Below are 15,059 nucleotides of genomic sequence, written 5' to 3'. Positions count from 1 at the left end.
CCACCGTGCCCAGTGTCCACTGTGGTGCCACGTGCACGCCCTCACGACGGCTGGGCTCGCTGACAGGAGGGAATTGCAGGATGTGGAGTTCAGTGGACTTGTATCAGTCAGGAGCTGTGGAGGAGGCTCGTGAAGGACACTACTAGGCAGTGCCAGGCGAGGTGCACTTTGAGGCTACTGGGCGTTTGGAGGCAGTCGCTCTCCAACAACAACAACGGAGGGCGGAGGAGCGACGCTCACAACAACGAGCGGAGCGCCGTGCGGATTAAAACGCAGCCAGGTGGCGCAGTAGGGAGCACAGGTGGTAGTGCATCTGCCAGTCGTGTCGGCCAAGCCACGGCACCTGGGTCTTCCCCGCGACCCCCTGCCAGCAGCAAGCCCTCGACACTTCACGTGGCTCAAAACGCACCTAGCCTGGCACAAGCGCCGTGACGTCAGCGCCACGTAGCTGCGCATGGCGGCCTGTGTCCCTGAGGGTGGCCACGAATTTCTCACTCGGCCTCCTCGACCTCTTTTGTCGACAGAGCAGCGGAGTCGGCCGTGTGCGAGCCGATGCATCATGCACATCCAATGCCACAGGGAGGGACAGCGGTGTGCGTGTGTGTGCATGCGTGTATGTATGTATGTCTGTGTGTGTCTGTGTGTGCATGTATGTATGTATGTCTGTGTGTATGTATGTGTATCTGTGTGTGTACTCCGACTGGACCCAGGACTCGGCACCTGGACCCGATGACCCTGCGCCTGAGCCCAGGACCTTGCACTTGGACCCAGGGACCAGGGGGCTCTCGCGTTAAACACTCCCCATCATCGGTGAACCAAGTCGTTCGCCTCGTGCTCGTAAGTGAACAGTCTCGGGTGATTCAGCTGGACAGGAATTTTCTTTGTACAGGATTATATTAATTTGTACAGGATTACATAAATTTGTACAGGATTACATTATTATTTTTTACAGGATTACATTAATTTGTACAGGATTACATTAATAGGATCACAACTGTAAATGTTAAATGAATCGTGTCAGTCTGCAGTATTCGTGGTTGCCGCGTCTTCAGGGTCGCTATCCATGGTCGTCTTTCGAACCTCGACTGGTTTCTCGGCGATTCCGCGTAAAACCGCGACTCGCCGGCCGAAAGTGTTGGTGAAACGTTGAATTGCTTCAAAATGAGCGTTTTCAAGGCAAAATGTAATGGGACAGCGCCCCCTAGGCGCTACAGCGCCCCCTGGTGGTGGAGGAACAGCGCCCCTGGTGGACAAATGTTGATGTGCATCACAAAAATAAAATCCACTTCCTCCCTCTGTCCCCACCCCTCTCCTCTCCTGCAGGCCTCAGCTCTTCGTGGCCTGCAGGTGTCGCTGACGCTCCAGTGTGGCCCTCCTCCATCAGCCACTGCAGCCAAGCCCGGCATATGCACAACAGAGACACGACATTGCATGTTAATACATCCACATAGAACAACTGCGCCGTGTAAACCACTCACCAAGTTGCCTGATGAAGGGTCTTGTGTTGCGCCGTTTGCTTCACGGGAGAGCGGATTTATTCGTCTCTCCGCCGCCAAGGGCGAGATTCGAACTCGGCAGCTCCAAGTCGCCGGTCCCTCGCCCAGCACGGCTGAGCCACCGCGGCTCCCACGCAGATTCTGGCCCCGGAGGTGCCCCAAGTGATGTTACTTCACGCACGGGATTGCCCTGCAAATTAGATGTGCGTGGTGACGTCATCAGACAAGCTGAAGAATAAATAAATAAACAAAGACAAAAAAATACTATTTGAGAGCGGGATTCGAACCCGGGTTGATTGTGTTGGAAGGCTGCAAACATTACCACTACACTACACAAGAGTAAACTTACTTGAGAAACTTCTATTTATTGAGTAGCCATCGATTTGAACATTGACATGTTAACGTTTTTATTTGTGTTATATTAATATATATGTAATAAAGTGGATACTTGTAATGATGTCCATTGCAAATCGTTGCCTAAGCTACATAAAAAAAAAACAATGAACACGATAAAGAGAAACTTGACTGGACGCGAACCTGTGTCCCTGTGCTTCACGGCCCACAGCAAACCCGCTCGGTCACTGCAGCTCGCAGCCAACACCAGTGTGTGTGAGTCGTCAAATAGAAGTAGCGGGGGGTCTTTGTCTCACTGCGTGTGACACTGTGTGTGTCACTGTGTTTTATTGACCTGGTCAAGGCCTATGATACCATCAGTAGGCCTGGGCTTTGGGTTGTTCTTCGTGCTTTCGGAGTCCCTGACCCTCTGCTCACGATCATTAAGGACCTTCATGATGGTGAGCGGGCCCGGGTAAAACTACGTGGCCGGGAGTCAGAGCCTTTCCCTGTACACCTTGGGGTGCGACAGGGATGTCCTCTGGCTCCCACATTATTTAACATCTATTTTGACCGCGTAGTTCGTGAAGCCTTCAATAGCTGTACCGGGGGAATTTCCATTTGGTACAGATATAATGAGAGGCTGATCGATGCCCGGGTGCGATCAAGGGATGGCTCCCTATTGGTCAACCACGTTATGTATGCCGATGATTTGGTAATAGCTGCTCATTCAGAGGAGGAGTTGGAGATGCTGCTGCTGAGACTGGAGCGTGCCACTAAGAGGTGGGGCCTTACCATCAGCCCCACCGAAACTAAGCACCTGCCTGGGTATTTTGTACCATCGGACACTCCACCCCACAACTCACAATCGGCGATGGGGCAGTAGTGGAGAGAGTGGAGAGATTCCCATACCTGGGCAGTGTGCTTATGACCGGCTCCAGTTTAACAGCAGAGGTCTCACTCCGGATCAGTCGAGCGGCAATATCTTTTCATCGGTTGCGTAACGCTGTTTGGAAGCTACCTGGTCTGTCGCTCCGCACGAAGCTTCAGGTCTTCTCGGCCACAGTCATTCCCTCCCTTCTCTATGCTTGCGAAACGTGGACCCCCTAATGGAACATCTTCGCCGGTTAGAAACATTTAGGCTGGCCTGCCTACGATCCATCCTGGGTTTAACCAGGCTGGATTGTGTGAGGAGCTCACAAATCCTTGAAAGATCTGGGCAAAGTCACATCGGTGAGCTCCTCCGGCAGGCAAGGCTGCGTTGGCTGGGTCATGTAGCCCGCATGCCCAGCCACCGGATGCCTAAACATCTTTTGTTCGGCCGGATCGAGAGGGCTAAACGGGCGCGGCACGGGCTAGAGAAGAGATGGAGTGATGTGGTACAGGAGGACGTGGAGCTGAGTGGACTTGCCGATAACTGGTACCAGCGGTGTCAAGATCGGCCTCTGTGGAGGAGGCTCGTGAAGGACGCTACTGGGCAGTTGGAGGCAGTCGCCCTCCAACAACAACGTAGGGCGGAGGAGCGACGCTCACAACAACGAGCACCGGGTGGCTAAAGCACAGCAAGTTGGCACAGTAGGGGGCACAGGTGGTGCATCAGCCAGTCATCTCGGTCATCTCAGTCAGTCGACCCGTGGCACCTGGATTCTGCCCCGTGACCTCCTGCCAGCGGGTGTTCGACACTTCACGTGGCCTCAAGGTGCACCTAGCCTGGCACAAGCGTCGTGGTGACGTCACTGCCACTTCGTGGCGAATGGCGGTTGTTGTTATATTTGTGTATATGTGTATATGTGTGTGTATGTGTGTATGTGGGTGTGTGTATGTCTGTGTACGTGTGTATGTGTGTATATATGTATGTGTGTGTATCTGTGTGTGTATGTGTGTATGTGTATAATATGTGCGTGTGTATATTCGCGTGCACATTCTCGTTTTCTCACCGCGAGTCCCAGGGGAAATGGCAGCGGCACGGCGCGTGCATCTTGGCGGCGAATCCGAGACAAAATATCTATCAGGGTTCGTCTCCTCGGTCCCAGCTCGCGTCCCCCGAGACGGCGGAGCAGATAGCATTTGTGTGGGTAAGGATGATGGATCGCGAGGTATCACAGGTGGAACAAGGCGGGTCAGCGGCGCGCCAGCCCCGAAGGGAGCGCGCTCGCACGAAGACGAAGAGCGCGTGGCGCGGCGTGCCGGGGGCAGAGCGCGCCACGCGCGGGGGGAGCCACCTTCGGTGACGCTGGTGCGGGCACGGCAACCCCGGGGTGCTCGTTCAAGTCTGAGTCGACCGAGCGGTAGCCCAGAACGGGTTTCAAGGTATTCGCAATGAATGCTGGCCTTGAGCGGGAATCGAACTCGGGTAGCCGGGTTGGTAGCGCGCCTGCTCACGTATCGGTGAAGAACGATGAAGGCGCAGCCCTGCAATTGCTCGCTCTCGTCCACTGCTGGCGGAAAATCTGCCACTATTGGCGGCTCTAGAGGTCGCCTTTGCACGCTGGCCAGAAGATCCCCGCATGACCGCATAGACCGCGGGGGCAAGCGCTGTTAGCGAGCACAGTAGCAGTGTGTATATGCCGCGTCGGGCACTCTTTGAGGCTCAGTTGATCTAAGGCAGTGTTCTTCACTGGCTTTCACAGGGGGCCACTTTCACCATTAAGACATCGCCACACATTTGAAACCATTGGGGGTTTCACAGGAGCACGACCGTGATGATGATGATGATGGGGGGTGTTGTCACGTGAATTATCGGGGGCCGCACTAAAGGCTACGAGGAGCCGCGAGTAGCCCACGCGCCTCGTCATGAAGAGCGCTGCTCCCAGGGAAGGTTCAACAGCCGGCGTGACAGCACTCGCCGCTGTTGTTAGCGCAGTGATTAGCGCACCGTAGCGCGGTGCGCTAATCACTGCGCCACCGCTCCACCCTAGCATATACATTCATATACAGAGCTAGACACAGTGTTTATGTAGATATGCAACACAAAGACCCCCCCCCCCCCCGTGTAGCCTTTAACAGACTTGAGGCAAGCGCTGTTAGCGAGCACTTGTGAAAGCCGGCACGGCACACGAGGAGGTGTGGGTGGCCAGCACCACGCCCGGCCGCCTTTGTTTCCCCAGTCGCGATGTCTACACACCGCACCAGGTACTCATTTGAGGCTCGACAGAGCCACAGCTGTCAACCCACACGGTTTACCCGGATTCTTGTACTACAGGGACATTGAGTTTACAGGTCTATACGGCGGTACAGCCGTTTCAATACGGGCAAAGCAACGTTGTGTCTGTCTGTTTGTGTTTCGCCCTTGTGATGGGACTTTGTAGGATGAACGTTGAGATGTATAAGGATACGGAGTGACCAATATGGTCTGAATTGGTCTGTAATAAGGTACTGCATGGATAAGGGATTGACGGGCATGCAGTACATAAACACACACACACGTGTGTGTGGCCAGGGGCATTTACGAACTAATTCTGGGGACAGTGGAAATCTCCAGGCGCAGGGCGACCAAGGCTCCTGACTGTATCCATGCGCACGTGTTAGCAGCCCGGCCGCTGGTGTTAGCCAGGAATCGAACTCAGGTCGCAGGCTTCATATCGGGCAGTGCGCCCAGCACCGCTCCCCCATCGTGGTAATAACAACGGCAACAACAAGTGTCCTAGTTACCATCATTATTATTATTATTGTTGTTGTCCATTATCATCATTAATGGATAATAATGGGCCCACGGTGGCCTCGTGGTGTCAGAAGAGCCACGGGGAGGTCGGGGACATTCATCACGGACACCGCGCGGATCGATCGGAAAACTCCAAGCGCCTCCTCCTCCCTCCATCCCTAATGGAGGCTAATGGAGTCACTCCGCTAAACCCTGGGGGTTGGGGGGGGGGGCTGTGTCTCCCGGCAGAAGGGGGGCACCACGAGGTCCCTGGATAGGGGTCCTGGGGATGAGCGGAGGAGGAGATGATGATGGTGGTGGTGGTTATGCTGAAGGTTCATTGGTTGCGAGTAACTTCGTGGGATCATTGAACCCTGAAGATGCAATCATCCTCCTCCCCAGCCACCGCGAGCGGCAATTTAAGGGTCCCCTATAGAAGTCGAGATTACAGCGCAGTGCGCTAACCACTGCGCCACCGCTCCCGATACGGACACGAAGACAAAGGACAAATATCCCCGTTCAGTAGACACCTGCGGCTGTTAGCGAGCATCTGTTATGGTTGGACCAATGTACAAGTGAGCGCTGATGCCAGCACTACACACCCGGCCGCCTTTGTCTCCCATACACATCGCCCGAAATACTCATTTTGAAGGCTGAGTCAACCTACGGTAGGCCCGGAACTGCTTCCGATATCACCCGCCACTGATGTTAGCAGTGGCCTGGAATTGAGACTTTGGTTATCGGTCGGGTCCCGCTACATTGGGAACGTTTGGCCACGAGCCCCACTCGGGAAGAGTTTTGACTCCGCGTGGGAGGAGCGCGGAGTCCCCGGAGACCACCCCAGCGGCGCGCGCCTACAACACCTGGCAAGCCTCCTGCGTGGTGGCCACCACCCAGCCGAGTGCCGCACTCGCCACAGATGCCATAGAATCTGGCGCGCCCGTTGTGAATTCGGTCAGAGTTCACGCGAGTTCCCGGCTTGCAGGTCAAGTGCCTGGTGGAAGGTGGAGGATGTCTGATTACCCCGCCTTGTTGGGTGACTCCTGCCCCACGTGAGATCCCCGCCTGCTCCTGCTACTGCTGCTCCCATCCCCTCGCTGAGGGGTCCCTGCTCGCGGGCAGCAGAGGGCAGCATTTACGCGTGGAGGTCGTGATCCAGAGTCTTCGTGGAAACCGCACGTGACCCCCACCCACCCCCATTGAACACGTGGCGAGTATCGATCCGAGTTCTAGATTTGATTTCAATAATAATAACCTCCACTTCAAATCTTAAGTTACGGGGAGAGCTGGCAGTACAAGAAGGTGAGTTTTAAGACGGTGATTTTTAAGTGAAAATCCCGAATGGACCGAGAAAGGAGATTCCAAAATCGGGGCGCCTGGCTGCAGAAGGCTCCGTCTCCCACATGACACATTTTGTCGGGTAAGATGTTAAAACATATTGTGGGATATAATTCTGTTGAAGAAATTTCGGAAGAGCGTTGTGTTATTTGTCTCGTTTGTACTGCCTGGTTGTTTGTCTAAGCAGATGTAGCATCGTTACAGAATGTAAGCAGTACATTTGTTTCAAGTCTAACACAGATTGGGAGCGGTGGCGAGTCGGAAATTGCAGGGCTGCGCCTTCACCCCACTGTGTGTTTGGTGTGGACCAACCAGGAACACGCAAGAATACGCTCAATTAAGTTCGCGAGATGTTTTTTCATTCTTAATTCTGCTGGGAGTGAAAACAGACCTCGCCCCCCCCCCCACGTCCTTCCCGTCTCTCCTTTTTTTAAACACAAAACCACGACGCCGATTGTCGGCGAGAAGCGCGCCTGGGGGCATGGAGAGCCGCGCGGGCGGAGTGATGGGGGCGGGGAGGGGATGCAGCCAGGTGGCTGCCTGTGTCTGTGTGTGTCTGTGTGTGTGGATGGGTGGGTGGGTGCCACTTCGAGGTGGCGAGCCAGCGGGGAGACTTTGGGCTCCCGCGATGAACGCGTGGCTTGGGTGGAACCCGGCTCCATTGGCTTCTGGAGGCCAGGCGAGTCGCTGGTAATCTCACTGGATTCTCGCACGATTATCCGTGAACAACGTAACACGTGACATCAATCACAACGCTAATTAACCGTGGCTGTGGAGGAGGATCTACGTAACGATAAATAAGCGGGCGATTCGCCTCCCATCCCAGTTCTCCATGAAAAAGAAACCAGTTCGCCATGGGGAGAGACATCCCATCAGCCACACGGCCTTCTGGGAGCGCACCGTTTCAGCAGCACTGGTTGAAATGACGCGAAGCCACGCTCTGTTGCACAGATTTGACATTCAGTGTCACCATCCTGCGTTTTAACAATCCACCAAGCGCCTCTGCAGCACGACGAGCCGATTCCATCGCTCCATCTCCTCGGCGAACGTGCTATCGGAACGTGCCATGACTATACAGGCCTGTCATTAATTACAATTCGCGAGCAGCCTCTCATCGCCGGACCACCAGGGCCGATTCCCCCACTGGAACTGCCCAGACGGGACCTGCCGGGCACGTTGAGGGCGCTGAGGCCGCGTGCGGCACGGGAGCTTGGCGGATGGAGCCTCCCCGAGGCTCATAACGACTCATTTACTCCGAGCTGATAGGGGACACGCATGGGCACAAGTTACCGGCGTCTCATCAATAATTAAGGTCGGGGTGGAGGAGGAGGGGTGGAGGGGTGGGAGAGGTGGGGGAGAGGTGGGGGAGTCGCGCTGCGGGAGAGACCGAGGCTATGTTAGGTCAAGGTGAACAGGTCATCATCACGCAGATGCCAACACCGTACCTCGCCATCGCGTCCTTCCTTCTGCCAGATTCTGTCGTGTGTTGCAAAGTCGCAGGCTGACCGACTTAGAAGGGCTGCTCTTCCAGTCTCACCATCGTCTGGCCTGGCGTCTTCTTGCCATAGCGTTGGCACTCTCCTTCAACGACTCTTCTGACGGTCTCATAGCCACTACCACGACCGATGCGTCTTCACCTGGCTACCAAGTCTCCACGTCCTCTGAGGCCCCTTCTGAGAGACTCATCGCCAGCACCTGGCTGCAGGCCTCCCCCTGTCCCACCCGTCCCCACGTCACCGACACCGCTCGCTTTTCAGAACTTTATAAGTTGCATGTCCCCTCTAAGTACGGCCAACACCCCCCCCCCCCTCAACATCACCCTAACACCCCCAATCCCAAAGTCAAACACCCCACGGCGGGAGGGGGCCCCCTAATCATCATCCAGCAGTGGATTGACAAGAGGAGCTGCCCGTGTGCCTGAACACGTGCAGCGATGTTTATTTCCGCGCTCAGAATTTAACTGCGAGAGTGAAATGGCGATGAATGTTAATTGGTGGAGGGAAATAATGAGGGTTGTGTGGAATTAAATTCAATTTCCAGAGGCTCGTGCGTCGCGTGCGGCGTGGGTCCGCGTGTTAATGCGATTCGGAATTAAATCGAGACAGCTCCTCCACCACGTTGCGCATTTTAATTCACCTTGTCCGACACGATGCCACTGGGACGGCGGCGGCGGCGGCGGGCAATAAAACGTGAGACATTTTCAACAAATGAATCCGCGCATAATGGAGATGTGGCACCGCGACTCTTCCACTCCTGTCGCCACCACTCACGCAGACGGCCTTCACGCTCGCGTCCAGCACGAACCCGGGGGGCACCAGCTCCCCCTGCTCCTCCTCGAGTCACCACCCCCCCCCCCCCATCTCCCACTCCCCAACCTCCAGCCGGCGACTCGACACGGGGGTGGTTGGGGCTGTGCTGCTGCACGATGGACGGTCACGCAGCGCTGTGGAGGCATCAGCCAGGGTTGGTGGATCACCGCACAGATTTTGTGTAGTTCCCCTTGCCATGGGCGGCGTCGAGGAGGCGCCGTGCCCTGGCTCTGGCAGGAGACGGCGGTACAACAACAGCGGCACAACAGCGGTACATGTTCGTGGTGGCGAAACAGTAAAAACGACAACAGTCATGGGGCCCCCCGCTCAAGATGAAGCTGGCCACGTGGGAGGGCTCCTGATATGGGCCCCGCGACCTACACTCATGCCGGCTCTAAACAAATTCGCCAAAGCGCTGATGGGCGAAGGCATCCCCACGCCCGCGTGGGTTACGCGGGTAGTTTGACCATACTTCACCACGCTGGTCGCTGTGGGTTGGGTGGAGGCAGGTGTGTGTGTAGATAGATATAAATATATTTATAGAGTTGACGTTGCGGTGACGCGTGGACAGCAACATCGTCTATCGTCCCCGCGGGTCGAATCGACCCCTGAGTTCCAAGCCCTCGCCTCTGGGCGGGCGCCTTCATGTTCAGGGGGAAGGAGGGGGGGCTTAGAGAGGGGCGGGGGAGTGGGGGGCATCATTGCGGGGGGGGGGGGGCATTGAGAGGAGGAGGAACGAGGTGGCACGCCTCTTGACTGGGCCCTCGCCAAGTGGAGTTTCTCTTCTTCACGACACTTTGGCGGCGGCAATCAGGGCCGGAAATGCGAATCCTAAAAAAAATTACTTCGATCGTTCGTGGTGGGGTGGAGGGGGTTGCTACTCTGCCCCCACCACCCATCCCTCTTTACATCTCAGTAGCAACTCTCATCACCATCCCGAGCCCCAATTCAACCCTCCCCACCCACCCAACCCACCCAACCCCATCCCATCTCATCCTCGGCTGTCTCGGGAGATCGATGCAGGAAAATCCGCACTCAGGTGAGCGAGCGTGCAGGGCGGTGAAGGCGCAGCCCTGCAAGTGCTTTGTTCACTGCTGGCGGGAGGGCCTCCACTAGAGGCCGCCCTCGAGAGCCTCTCTATGGAGAGTGGCCAGGATCGCTCTCTCTCTGTCTGCACATTGTGACAGGGCAGGGTGTACACGTAGTTGACGATTTGCAGTGGTGACACCCGGGGCCTCACAGCAACAAGGGGCTGGGTTCAACTCCCGCTTCGAGTTCCTTTCCGAGTGGAATTTCTGTGTCCTCCCTCTGTTCGGTGCGGGCTCCCTCCGGATAAACACCGCTATCATCTCACAGCGCAATTGGCATTGACCAAACCATCCCAATGCTGCGCAGTCTACCTGCAATCTACTCAATCGGGGTCACGCGCAGCAGCATCTCCCCCGAGAGCGAACACTTGGCAGCCCCCTCCTGACAAAGGGTCTCGAGACTCTGCGACGCTTCGCTGGGTAAGCGAGCGGAATATCAATGAATCGCGACGACGATGAGTGGAGCGAGATTGGTGGGAGACACGAGGAGGCTTTGCAAACGTCGCCCCCCATTGCGTTCAGTGGGGTGTCTATAAACGGATCACGGCGGTCACCGACGCGTGGGTCCAGCACGACGGGAAGGCCGTCCCGCGTGGAGACGGAGCGATGGGAATCCACTCGCGGGTGCGAGGTGGATTGGTGGATTGTTAAAAACAACAACTCAGGATGGCGATGAGGGATAGCGGCGGCTTTGGGAGGGTGGAGGGGGGGGCCTTCATCCAGCAGGGGATTGATCATGACTGGTATCGATAACGAGCGACGGGGTGGGGGGGGGGGGTAACGACGAGGGGGTGGTGGGGCGAGGTGGTGGTGGCGAGGTGGGGGTGGTGGGGCGAGGTGGTGGGGCGAGGTGGGGGTGGCGAGGTGGGGGTGGTGGGGCGAGGTGGTGGAGGCGAGGTGGGGGTGGTGGGGCGAGGTGGTGGTGGTGGGGCGAGGTGGTGGTGGTGGGGCGAGGTGGGGGTGGTGGGGCGAGGTGGTGGGGCGAGGTGGGGGTGGCGAGGTGGGGGTGGTGGGGCGAGGTGGTGGAGGCGAGGTGGGGGTGGTGGGGCGAGGTGGTGGTGGTGGGGCGAGGTGGTGGCGGTGGGGCGAGGCGAGGTGGGGGTGGTGGGGCGAGGTGGTGGAGGCGAGGTGGGGGTGGTGGGGCGAGGTGGTGGTGGTGGGGCGAGGTGGTGGCGGTGGGGCGAGGTGGTGGTGGTGGGGCGAGGTGGGGGTGGTGGTGGGGCGAGGTGGTGGGCGAGGTGGTGGGGCGAGGTGGGGCAGCCTGCGGCTCTTTAAGGAGCCGCTTCGTGACGTCATTTGTTAAGCAGCGCGCCGTCTCCAATTCACCACGTGGTGCATTTTTAATATTGAGGTTTTTTTTGTTCCATCGAATCCGACGACGGCTCCTCTTCTTCTTATTCCTATTGTTGTGGTTGTTGTTGTGGTGGTTGTTGTTGTGGTGGTTGGCGAGCTCCGGCCGAGGGGCTCGCGGTCCATGCCTCTCCCGCGTGTTGGGGCGCGCGCGTGAGCCGCGTTTTTGTTACGTGGGGAGCGGTGGCGCAGCGGTTTGCGCAGTGATCTCCGCACCCGGCCACCCGAGTTCAATTCCCGCTCGCGGCCACCAACACCAGTGACGATTATCTGAACCGGTCTTGGGCTTCTCCTAGGTCGACTCAGTCTCAAACGAGTACCCGGTGTGGCGTGTAAACATCGTCACTACGGAGACAAAGGCGGTCGGGCGTGGTGCTGATCACCCACCCACTCGTGTGCCGTGCCGGCCTCCATCGGTGCTCGCTAACAGCACTCGCCCTACAGTCCGTGAAGGCGACACGGGGATCTGCGTCTCGTTTGTGCCATGGCGCCGTGAGTGTCAGCGCTGTTCTGTGTCCGTCTAACAATGGTGGTGGTGATGGTTGTTGGTGGTGGCCCTCATTGTTGTGGCGCTGTAAACCCGAGCGCCTTGGCTAAGGTCACCTCGCCTCGGGTTCCCGCACGGGAGAATCGCGACGCGCAGAGGTTAGCAAGGAGGTGGAGCAGCAGCAGCAGCAGGAGGAGGGCTGCATCTGCTCGAGAATTTCACAGATATTTAAATCCGCGTGCACGCCAATTTGCAGAGCGGAGCGCGCGTAGCATGCTACAATGCGCTCACGCGCGTGTGTGTGTCAGTGTCCTTGTGCGTGTGGGTGTGTGTCAGTGTCATTGTGTGTGTGGGTGTGTGTGTGTCCTTGTGTGTGTGTGTGGGGGGGGTCAGTGTCCTTGTGTGTGTGTGTCAGTGTCATTGTGTGTGGGGGGGGGGGGGGGGGTCAGTGTCATTGTGTGTGTAGGGTGTGTATCCTTGTGTGTGTGGTGGGCAGTGTCCTTGTGTGTGAGTGTGTCAGTGTCATTGTGTGTGTGTGGGGGGTCAGTGTCATTGTGTGTGTGGGGGTCAGTATCCTTGTGTGTGTGGGTCAGTATTCGTGTGTGTGTATATGTGGGTCAGTGTCACAAATAGCTCTTTAAAAAGTAACCTACAATGCCACACCTATTGCCATTATTAGGGGACAGAACGGTGATCCAATCTCCGACCCCTAGGAACAGGTTTGCAGATTTGCTGAGCATTTCTGTGGAGTCCTGGGGGAGGGGAAATCCCTCAGCCTGGAAAACATCGTGGGACAAAATGGGATGACCCTGCTGAGGCTGCGGTGCCTAAAATATTGGAAGAAGTCACCTGCTGTGAGTGGCTGGCTGAGGTGCCATCTGTTGAGGAAGTACTGAAGGCGATCCAGAGCCTGAGACCAGGAAAGAGGAGTGACGCTCACAACAACGAGCGGAGCGCCGGGTGGCTACAGCACAGCCAGTTGGCACAGTAGGGGGCACAGGTGGTGCATCAGCCAGTCATCTCAGTCATCTTAGTCAGTCGACCCGTGGCACCTGCTGGGTCTGTCCCGTGACCTCCTGCCAGCGGGCGTTTGACACTTCACGTGGCATCAAGGTGCACATAGCCTGGCAAACGCGTCGTGGTGACGTCACCGCCACTTAGTGGCGAATGGCGGTTGTTGTTGTGTATGTGGGTCAGTGTCATTGTGTGTGTGTGGATCAGTGTCATTGTGTGTATGACTGTGTGTGCGGGGGGGGGGGAGCGGTAGTGTAGTCATTAGCGCGTTGCGCTACAAACCCGGCGAATCGAGTTCGATTCTCTTTCACGGTCAACACCGGTTCTGGGCCTCCTCTAGGTCCACTCAGCCTCAAACGAGTACCTGGTGCGGTGTGTAAACATCTCCACTCGGGAAAGGCGGTCGGGTGTGGTGCTGACCACCCACCCACTCGTGTGCCGTGCCGGCCTTAATTGGTGCTCACTAACTGCACTTGCCCCAGCAGTCTGCTAAAGGCTATATGGGGGATCTTTGTCCTTGTGTGCGTGTGACCGCGTTTTGTGTGGACTACGAACTCGGCGACCCGCCGTCGATTCCTGCTCACGACCAACAACAGCCGAGAAATATTTGAACCGGGTCTGGGCTTCCCATAGGGCGACTCGGCCTTAAACGAGTACCCGGAGCGACGTTACATTTTTCTATGGGGAGACAAAGGCGGCCGGGCCTAGTCGTTGGTCACACCACCTCCTCGTGCGCCGTTCCGGCCTTCATCGGTGCTGCTCGTCCACAGCACTTGCCACCCCGACGGCTGCACGGGGGATCTTTGTCGTGATATGCATCCACACGTGGTGCCTGCCTGTGTTTATTATAGCCGTGACACAATTATGTCGCCGTTACCTTGGTAAGGCTCCCCTCTTCTCCCCCTTTCTCCTGCACCGCGCAGAGAGGAACAGCCCCCCCCCCCCGAGCCGTCAAGCGACACTCTTCCTCGCTCCGCGGTGGAGACAAATTGGGGGGGGGGGGGTAGTGGGGTGGAGGGGAGGGACGCTCAGCACTGTCGCTCTTTTGAAATCTCATTTCACACCATCAGGGCCGCGTCCCAGCCACCAACCACACACTTCCACACTCTTGTCAGAACAATTTCATTTGACGGGTCCTTTTCATTTTTCATTAAAAATACAAAAATAAAATTCGCGTTCCTACGAGCTCCACTGCTCCGGCTCCTCTCCCCGCCCGCTAAAGAGAGACGCGGAGACGGTGACACCGCGGGGAGAAGTCGCTTGGGGGAAATGAGAGGGAGGCAACAGCAGGGACATTGGAGTGTCGACAATGGGAGACAGCCAGATGTGTAGGGTTCATCTCTGCACCACCAATCCCTCCACACAAAGATAAAATCCCCGGTGTAGCCTGAACAGACTGTTGGGGCAAGTGCTGTTAATCGAGCACCTATGAAGACCCTCACGGCACACGAGGGGGTGGGTGGCCAGCACCACGCCGGGCCGCCTTTGTCTCCCCAGTGGCGATATTTATACACCGTACCAGGTACTAATTTGAGGCCGAGTCTACCTAGGGGAGGCCCAGGACCGGTTAAGATAATCGCCACTGGTGTTGACCGTGAGCGGGAATTGAACCTCGCTGCGGCCCTAACCGCTCCACTTGCGCTCCGCCCACACACACACACGTGCACACATACACACGTGCACACATACGTGCCCACACACACACACACGTGCACACACACACACATGCCCCCACACACACACGTGCACACACACACGCACGCACACACGTGCACACACGTGCACACACACACACGTGCACACACACACACGTGCACACACACACGTGCACACACACACATGCCCACACACACACACGTGCACACACACATGCCCACACACACACACACGTGCACACACGTGCACACACGTGCACACACACACATGCCCACACACACACACGTGCACACACGCACCAACACGCCGAGTGCAGAGTTTCCTGTTCACCAGTCAAGGACTCGCGAG

The sequence above is a fragment of the Lethenteron reissneri genome, chromosome 30 (assembly GCF_015708825.2).
Source record: "Lethenteron reissneri isolate LAM-NWPU_2019-01 chromosome 30, ASM1570882v1, whole genome shotgun sequence".
Taxonomy (NCBI): Eukaryota; Metazoa; Chordata; class Hyperoartia; order Petromyzontiformes; family Petromyzontidae; genus Lethenteron; species Lethenteron reissneri.
Note: the sequence above shows the minus strand (reverse complement) of the source record.